The sequence below is a fragment of the Neoarius graeffei genome, chromosome 19 (assembly GCF_027579695.1).
Source record: "Neoarius graeffei isolate fNeoGra1 chromosome 19, fNeoGra1.pri, whole genome shotgun sequence".
NCBI classification, from domain to species: domain Eukaryota; kingdom Metazoa; phylum Chordata; class Actinopteri; order Siluriformes; family Ariidae; genus Neoarius; species Neoarius graeffei.
Window position 1 is genome coordinate 51,682,405 of NC_083587.1, and position 8,953 is coordinate 51,691,357.

Below are 8,953 nucleotides of genomic sequence, written 5' to 3' on the forward strand. Positions count from 1 at the left end.
AGGAGGGGCAATTTATCCAATAATGTCACAAGGTGACTCATTCAACGGGTACATTATAGGTAGCCAGACATTATTGACTCTGTTTTCTCTCTGCATATCACAGTTCCATGCCACTTCTGTCCACTAGATGGCAGCACATTACAGAAATCTTTTCCCTGTAGCTACCTAAGCTATAGGCTGTGGTGTAAAGTTGCAAACAACATTCACAATTGAAGAACAGTTTGGCTCCACAATGAACAATTCCAATTACGCCCTATTCACATTATTTCAATATTGTATGATGTGAAATAGCCAAGAATGATATCTTTATAAAAGACATGTTCAACAACTAAATAAGAAAGGAAACCATATTTTTAAAAAATAATACATATTTATTTGCCAATCTTGAAAGTACTGTTCTACAGAATGTTCTGTAAATAGATTTTGTACTTCAAACTCCATGACCAGCAAGAATTTTACAGACTGTGCAACTTAAGGACAACAGGAAAGTGCACTTACTGTAACAAAACATTGGAAATAGTTGGCTAACATAACAATAGCAGTTGAATAAATAGATGAGTGGATCTTTAGATCTTGCAATTACTGGTATTTACCAAGGATATTAGCAAAGTGCTAACTCTCAGAGCAAAGTGTGGCAAATATAAAAATGCACATTGAAAACATCAAAAGTGAACAGATTCTGTGACGTGTGTGTGTGTGTGTGTGTGTGTGTGTGTGTGTGTGTGTGTGTGTGTGTGTGTGAGTGAGTCACGAAGTCAACCAAACCCAGAAAAACACCACGGTGACTGGAGCCCTCAGTTTCGTCTTTGCCTCGTAGAGCTAACTCGAACACTCCACAAAATCTCACGCATTGGATGAGCCGGTTTAATATGTGCCTGTTCTTGCTCACCTCATCGTTGTGGTGGCGAACTGCTAGCCTGTAGCCCTCATCCAGTTGTGTAGCGATGTTCACTCTCCCAAAAGCGGAAAATTTCAGGCAGCTGCCTATGTGAATCTTTGATGACTCATGTTTTTTTATTTTCTCCAACAAATGATGCATGTCCGAAACTCCAGTGACCGTCCAAGCAGTGTTGTCCGTGGAGCCACCTCCAGGGTGGAAAAGTAAGCAGGGGGAGCAGAAAACCGCTGAAGCGTCCTTGCAGCCAGCTCGCCAGGATTTGCGCTAGTACCATGTTGAAGTAAAACCTCGAGTATATGATTTCCCCCCTTTGTCGAAATTTGTTTTATGTTTAGATTTGGTCAAGGGGGTGTGGCAGCGGGGGCATGGTCAAGCGCCGGTCTGTGACAGGAGGGCGGAGTCAGGGAAGGTAAGTGGCAGAATCACTACACCTGACGGCAATTAACCTGTGTTTGTGTGTGTCTTCCCAGTGACCGCGCCCTATTTAGGGAAGGAGAGCGGAGAGCAGGAGAGCTCAGCGCCGGACGAGACGCTAGTCTGTGTCTCTAGTCTCCGAATAAAACGTTGTTAAGACTGAAAAGTTTGACAATAAAAAACCATATACAAACCTGATCTCTGTCCTGCTGTCCTCTGTGCTCCACCCACGCCTAGCGAACCGCTACAGTGGTGCCGAAACCCGGGAATTCAGAGTGGAGAACCAGCCGATCAGCCCCATGGAGTCCTCCCCGTTCGCTGACCTGGTCCACGCCCTCGCCACGGCCCAGCAAAGCCAGCACCAGGCGCTCGTCACCCTCCGGAAGGAACAAGAGCGACGCTTCGAAGCCCTGGTGCTGGCCCAGCAGGAAGACCGCGAGGCGTTCCGGCACCTCCTCGCGTCGGCGGGGTCCACCAGCGCTCTGGCCGCGGGCCCGTCTCCCCTCACCGTCACCAAGATGGGTCCGCAGGACGACCCCGAGGCTTTCATCACGCTATTCGAACAAGTCGCAGAAGCCTCGGGGTGGCCGATGGAGCAGCGCGCGGCGCGCCTCCTCCCCCTTCTAACGGGAGAGGCACAGCTGGCGGCGCTACAGCTCCCCGCCGACCGCCGTCTGGCCTACGCGGACCTCCGCCGGGCCGTCCTCCAGCGCGTGGGGCGCACTCCAGAGCAACAGTGCCAGCGCTTCCGCACTTTGAGCTTGGAGGGAGTCGGCCGGCCGTTCCCGTTTGGCCAGCAGCTCCGGGACGCCTGCTGGCGGTGGTTGAGGGCCGACAACCGCGACGCCGAGGGGATCATCGACCAGGTGGTGCTGGAACAATTCATCGCTCGCTTACCAGCAGGAACCGCGGAGTGGGTCCAGTTCCACCGCCCAGCGTCGCTGGATCAGGCAGTTGAGCTGGCAGTGGATCATTTGGCAGCTGTTCCGGTGGCAGGACAGCAGAAGGCGTCTTCTCTTCTCTCTCTCCCCCTCCTTCTGTGTCCCGTCCTCGCCCCATTCCCCCACCGTGGAGACGGGGGCCGGCACCACCCCAGCTGGCCCGCCACACCTGCGATGCCCTCCCGTTTCTCCCTTCTGCGTCTGTCTCTCCCCCCCTCAGGTGAGTGAGCCCCAGAACACCGGTGCAGAGGGAAAGCCTGGGCCGGTTTGCTGGCGCTGCGGGGAGCCGGGCCACCTTCAACAGCAGTGCACGGCAATGGAAGTGGGCGCGGTGGTTCGGATCCCCGATGCGCCAGAGGCCGCCCTCGATCAGGCCGGAGCGTATTGCATACCGGTGAGTATCCAAGGGGCTACATATCAGGCGTTGGTGGATTCTGGTTGTAATCAGACCTCAATTCGCCAAAGCCTGGTGCAAAACGAGGCATTGGGGGGAGCACAGGGGGTGAAGGTGTTGTGTGTGCACGGGGATGTTCACCGCTACCCTTTGGTGTCAGTCCACATTTTTTTCAGAGGGGAAAAAGTTATAGTGAAGGCGGCGGTTAATCCTCGCCTTACCCACTCTTTAATTTTGGGGACTGATTGGCCAGGATTTCGGGATTTGATGACACTTAGTCAAGAGTGGGTCCTGCCATTTAACGGGGGGAGGTCCCGGTGTCGCTTTGGCGGGAGCAGCTGTCGCAGAGCCGTCTACGTCATCTCCGCGTCAGAGTGAGGAGCCGCCAGCCCCTCCTCTCTCTCGGGGAATCCCTCGCCGATTTCCCATTAGAGCAGTCGTGAGACGAGACTCTGCGACATGCGTTTGACCAAGTGAGAGTAATCGATGGTCAAACGCTCCAGCCGAACGCCACCCCGTCCTTCCCCTACTTCGCGATTATGAAGGATAGGTTATACCGAGTGACGCAGGACACTCAGACTAAAGAGCGAGTCACGCAACTTTTAATTCCAAAGAGCCGCCGGGAAATTGGTATTCCAGGCGGCTCATTTTAATCCCATGGCTGGACACTTAGGGCAGGATAAGACACTAGCCCGAATAATGGCCCAATTCTATTGGCCGGGGATTCGCGGCGATGTTCGTAGGTGGTGCACGGCATGCTGCGAATGCCAGTTAGTAAATCCGGTGGCCATTCCAAAAGCGCCTTTGCGCCCCCTCCCATTAATCGAGGCCCCGTTTGAGAGAATTGGGATGGATCTCTTCGGGCCATTAGATCGGTCAGCACGAGGGTACCACTTTATATTAGTTCTGGTGGACTATGCAATGCGATACCCGGAAGCAGTGCCTCTGCGAAATATCTCAGCACGCAGTATTGCGGAGGCACTCTTCCGCGTTATCTCCCGAGTTGGAATCCCGAAAGAGATTCTGACTGATCAAGGCACCACATTTATGTCACGGACACTGCGCGAACTGTATGGGTTATTGGGGATTAAGCCGATCCGCACCAGCGTGTATCACCCATAAACGGACGGTTTAGTGGAACGGTTCAATCGCACCCTCAAAAATATCATTAAAAAATTCGTAAGTGAGGACGCACGTAATTGGGATCAGTGGCTCGAGTTGTTCTCAGTGCGAGAGGTCCCCCAAGCTTCCACGGGGTTCTCCCCATTCTAATTATTATATGGGCGTAAGCCGCGCGGCATCCTTGACGTGCTGCGGGAAAATTGGGAGGAGGGACCTTCACAAAGTAAGAATGAAATTCAATACGTTATGGATCTGCGCGCAAAACTCGACACGCTCACCCACCTAACCCAGGAGAATTTGCTGCGGGCCCAAGAACGGCAAGTCCGCCTGTACAACAAGGGTACGCGCCTTAGGGAGTTCACACCGGGAGATAAAGTACTCGTACTGTTGCCTACGTCGAGCTCCAAATTGATCGCCAAGTGGCAAGGGCCCTTTGAGGTCACACGGCGAGTCGGGGACGTCGACTATGAGGTGAGGCGAACGGGCAGGGGTGGGGCACTACAAATTTACCACCTCAACCTACTTAAACTCTGGAATGAGGAGGTCCCCGTGGCGTTGGTGTCGGTGGTTCCGGAGAAGGCGGAGCTAGGGCTGGAGGTTCAAAAGGGGGCATTGGCATCACGCACCTCTCCGGTCCCCTGTGGAGACCACCTCTCCCCGACCCAACTCACAGAGGTCGCCCAGTTGCAGACCGAGTTTTCGGATGTGTTCTCGCCCCTGCCCGGTCGCACTAACCTCATAGAGCACCACATAGAGACGCCCCCGGGGGTAGTAGTGCGTAGCCGCCCTTACAGGCTACCCGAACACAAAAAAAAGGTGGTTCAGGAAGAACTTGAGACCATGCTCGAAATGGGCATCGTCGAGGAGTCCCACAGTGACTGGAGCAGCCCGGTGGTCTTGGTACCCAAGGCCGACGGGTCGGTCCGGTTCTGTGTGGACTATAGAAAAGTCAACGCGGTGTCTAAATTCGATGCGTACCCGATGCCTCGTATTGATGAGTTGCTCGATCGACTCGGCACTGCTCGCTTTTATTCGACGCTGGATTTGACGAAGGGATATTGGCAGATCCCCTTGACTCCACTATCCCGAGAAAAAACGGCCTTTTCCACACCGTTTGGTTTACACCAATTCGTCACCCTTCCGTTTGGGCTGTTTGGGGTGCCCGCTACGTTTCAGCGGCTGATGGACAGAGTCCTCCACCCTCACACCACTTATGCGGCCGCCTATCTAGATGACATCATCATCATCTATAGTAATGACTGGCAGAGGCGCCTCGAACATCTGAGGGCCGTCCTTAGGTCGCTGAGACGAGCGGGGCTCACAGCCAACCCAAAGAAGTGTGCGATTGGGTGGGTGGAAGTACGGTATCTGGGCTTCCACTTGGGCAACGGACAGGTGCGTCCCCAAATTAATAAGACGGCAGCGATTGCGGCCTCCCCGAGGCCCAAGACCAAAAAGGGGGTGAGACAGTTCCTGGGGCTGGCTGGCTATTACCGTAGGTTTATACCTAATTATTCGGACGTCACCAGCCCGCTGGCTGATCTCACTAAAAAGGGGGCACCAGATCCGGTCCAGTGGACGGAGCAATGCCAGCGGGCTTTTTCTGAAGTGAAGGCTGCACTGTGTGGGGGGCCACTTTTACACTCCCCTGACTTTTCTCTCCCCTTTGTGTTGCAGACCGATGCGTCGGACAGAGGGCTGGGGGCGGTTTTGTCCCAGGAGGGGGAGGACCGCCCCATCCTGTACATTAGCAGGAAGCTGTCAGTGCGTGAGGGGCGCTACAGCACGATCGAGAAAGAGTGTCTGGCGATCAAGTGGGCGGTCCTCGCCCTCCGTTACTACCTGCTGGGGCGCCCTTTCACCCTCTGTTCGGACCACGCTGTTTTGTTGCCAATTTAGCTCGATTTGATCGCTGACTAAATGGAACTTCTTTTAAGCACCGCACTGAATTGCTTTCCGCATCCATCTCACCTCAGAAACTGAGAGGATCGAATGCAACTTTGCCGCACTTCGCAGTGACGTAAGCATGTTAGGGCAAGCCCCCCAGGAACCCATAGAGATTGCACTGAAGTGTCAGTTAGGAGAAAAAAATATTAACATGGGACTCTATCAGTGAACTCTTGGGCGATTTTCAACGTGACTGAAATCGCCCCAAAAGGGGCGGTACTCTAGAAGCAAGACCACCCTGATTGGACAATGATACCCAGAGATAGATTAAAATGGCCTAGAGCAGCACTGGTGAAAGTTTGTTTAAAAACAAAAACTTTTTTTTTCGTTTTGGCAGTGCGTCGCCCAATCGCCCTTATGCACCACCCGCACTTGCGCTACGGTAAAAAATAGACCACAACTCATTTTATAGCTCAGAAATTCATACAAGACCAGCTACCATCGTAACATATTCTGTAAGAAACATATTCTATACCTAACTTTCAGCTTTCGTTTTAAAAAACAAAATCACAGATTTATAACTAAATTTCTATATGGCATAGTGATTGTAAGTTACTACTTTTGGTGAGGTCGTGACCTTGACCCTGAGGCTTTCCGTTTAGATCAAAACACACAATCGTATTGGTTTTGGGAATGCGGAAAATGGAGTTACGACGGTGATCAAATATTTTGCATGATGTTTTATTACGGTTATGATTATTCTGTGAGCGCACCAATCCTTAGGTGTATAAAGTTACAACTTAAAATACAATTAGTGATAACTGTAGACTTTTTAGTGAACTACAACCTTTTTAAGGGAATGCGATGTAGTCAACCATTTATCATGTCCCAGATCAAGCCGCCATTTTTCCACAAGTTTGCAGAATTTTTGCCAAATTCTGAACAGAGTATTCACATCAAAGATTTAGTTTTATCTGTATTATTTCTTTCATCATTTTATTTCAAATTAAAACCAACATCACCATTCAAAACTGTATAGTTTATTGACTGTGAGTATATTTAGTGGGGTATCCCCACAGTACCCAGTTTCTGAGACAGACCCAGCTACAACTGCTACCCAAGCAGTGATATTATAGCTAGTGCCAAATCTGCAACATCTTTGTACAACAAAGAGTACAACACTCCAAAAAGGAACAAGATTTAAATTCTTGTTATAAGAAATTTAATGTCATTGCATGATGCAGAAAAACTAGTCCATGCTTTCGTTACCTCCAGGTTGGATTATTGTAATGCCTTACTGTCTGGATGTTCCAATAAGTGCATAAACAAGCTCCAGTTAGTTCAAAATGCCGCAGCAAGAGTCCTTACTAGAACTAGAAAATATGACCACATCACGCCTGTCTTATCCACACTGCATTGGCTCCCAATCAAATTTCGTATTGATTATAAAATACTACTATTGACCTTTAAAGCACTAAATGGTCTCGCACCACAGTACCTGAGTGAACTTCTGCTCCTCTATGACCCGCCACGCCTACTTAGATCAAAAGGTGCAGGCTATCTGCTGGTACCTCGTATAGTGAAGGCTACATCAGGGGGCAGAGCCTTTTCTTACAAAGCCCCACTGTTATGGAACAGCCTTCCAAGTAATGTTCGGGAATCAGACACAGTCTCAGCATTTAAGTCTAGGCTGAAAACATATCTGTTTAGTCAAGCCTTTTGTTAATGGTGTTTATGAGGTAAAGGAGTAGATCTGGAGGGTCCTCAGACATAGAGTGTTTTGGTAAACTGGGATGTATGGATGCTGTCAGTCCCCACTCGCTTGCTCACTCGAGTTTGTTGACGGTGCAGTGGCTGGCTGCTTTATGTCCCGGGGCTCCCTCATGCCTGTGTTACCTTCTGGCTCTCTCCTTTTAGTTATGCTGTCATAGTTAGTTGCCGGAGTCCCCGCTTGTACTCGGTGCAATATGTATACTGTTCCTACTTATTCAGGTGACATTGGGCATACCTAACCACCTGTGTTTTCTTTCTCCCCCCCCCCAAATCTGTCCCTCTGAGTTACATGGAGTCAACAGGAAATCTTTTGGTGGAGACGGTGGGGACCTCGACTGGCTATCGTAGCCTGCAGGGAATCGGCCGTCAGACATTCTGTCGCATGTCCCAGACCCGGTGAAATGTAACTGAATTGTCTTGGCCAGGCCTAAGGGTCCCATCTGCATCTCATCATTGCTGAGGAGTGTGCTCCCATCACCCAATCAAGCATCCAGCCAGAGCAGGTCATGATATATTTTTTACCATATTAACATGCCATTGTGCGTCATGCCTCATGTAAAGACTCTCGTCTCTGCGAGCCTACCACACAGATTTAATACTTGTCATTTTTAGGGCATACCTAACAACGTGTTTTCTCCCCCCCCCCCCCCCCCCATCTGTCCCTCTGAGTTACATGTTTATCCTGGGATTGAGATGCTGGCCTCTTCTGCCCCTCGGACCTGCTTGATCCATCCTGGTGCCCTGTGTCTGGTCGGAGTTTTATCGCCCCACTCCTGTGAAGGACGGCCCCATGAGGACAGTTGAGGGTTATACCTGTTAAAACTGTTAATATTATAGTCAGGCTGTCTGTTGTTGCCCAAATGAGGATGGGTTCCCTTTTGAGTCTGGTTCCTCTCGAGGTTTCTTCCTCATGTCGTCTGAGGGAGTTTTTCCTTGCCACCGTCGCCACAGGCTTGCTCATTGGGGATAGATTAGGGATAAAATTAGCTCATGTTTTAAGTCGTTCAAATTCTGTAAAGCTGCTTTGCGACAATGTTTATTGTTAAAAGCGCTGTACAAATAAACTTGATTTGATTTGATTTGATTTATAAATTACTGGGAAGATTTTCAGTTTAACTTCAACATTTATTAATCTAATCTCATCTCATTATCTCTAGCCGCTTTATCCTGTTCTACAGGGTCGCAGGCAAGCTGGAGCCTATCCCAGCTGACTACGGGAGAAAGGCGGGGTACACCCTGGACAAGTCGCCAGGTCATCACAGGGCTGACACATAGACACAGACAACCATTCACACTCACATTCACACCTACGGTCAATTTAGAGTCACCAGTTAACCTAACCTGCATGTCTTTGGACTGTGGGGGAAACCGGAGCACCCGGAGGAAACCCACGCGGACACGGGGAGAACATGCAAACTCCGCACAGAAAGGCCCTCGCCGGCCACGGGGCTCGAACCCGGACCTTCTTGCTGTGAGGCGACAGCGCTAACCACTACACCACCGTGCTGCCCCCCCCAATGTTAT